Source organism: Sinocyclocheilus anshuiensis, unplaced genomic scaffold (genome assembly GCF_001515605.1).
Source record: "Sinocyclocheilus anshuiensis isolate Anshui unplaced genomic scaffold, SAMN03320099.WGS_v1.1 scaffold1431, whole genome shotgun sequence".
In the NCBI taxonomy this organism is placed as follows: Eukaryota; Metazoa; Chordata; class Actinopteri; order Cypriniformes; family Cyprinidae; genus Sinocyclocheilus; species Sinocyclocheilus anshuiensis.
Window position 1 is genome coordinate 318510 of NW_015537992.1, and position 966 is coordinate 319475.

Sequence of the window (966 nt, forward strand, 5' to 3'; positions counted from 1 at the left end):
TATGAATTTTCATTTTTATTGTTTTTGATTCTTGTTTTATTTTCCATTGCCATCCCCCCCCCCCTTTTCTCTTTTAAATTCAGTTATTTTTATTGTAAAGCACTTTGGATCAACTACGGTTGTGTCAAACTTGTGCTCTATAAATAAAATTTGCCTTGCCTTGCCTCCCGTATGCTGTTTGTTTCTTTTCAGTGAATGTCTGAAGAATCTTCACTCAAAAAAAGATTTAGGTCTAAATTTAAGATTCATGAATGTAAATTGCATATAAAGTTTCCATCAACTACACAGTTTTAACCAGGGATGCACCGATACCGATACTGGTATTGGTATCGGGCCTGATACTGGTCTCCTGTACTCGTACTCGTACTCGTTAAAATGCCCCGATACCAAACGCCGATACCACACAGCATGTGATAAGCGCCATATTCAAACAAAGAAACACCAACAACAGAACAACAGACAGCAGAAAGGAGTTAAGGATGTCTACTACGAAGTATATGTATGCAATGAATATAACGTTAAACATTCAGTATTAATGCCTGTATAGCTGATGTGCGCGAGCTGATAAACAAAGCACGCTGAGTGGATTGAGCGCGCGGCGGCGCAGATGCGCGAGCTTGTCGAGTGAATATATCTTTCTCACAGACATCACTGGAAAGTTTGTAGTTCGGTCGGATATGTCAAAAACAAGTAAGTAAAACAATGCACAAGTTACTTAACGGTAGGGAGAGAGCGAGAGAGATAGCGAGAGATAGAGAGAGAAAGAGCGTGCGCGCAATTCTGTTGTGTGATCTTTGATGTTCTCTCACTTAGCACACGCATCATTTGGATTAAAACTAAATCGTAAAAATAAAACCATTCATAGGGGCATTCACTATAAACATAATTTATTTTCAACCTTAGGCATACACGACTTTCTGGCGAAAGTGAATCTAGCAGCCTGTGTGAAATGCGCTAGGCTGTACT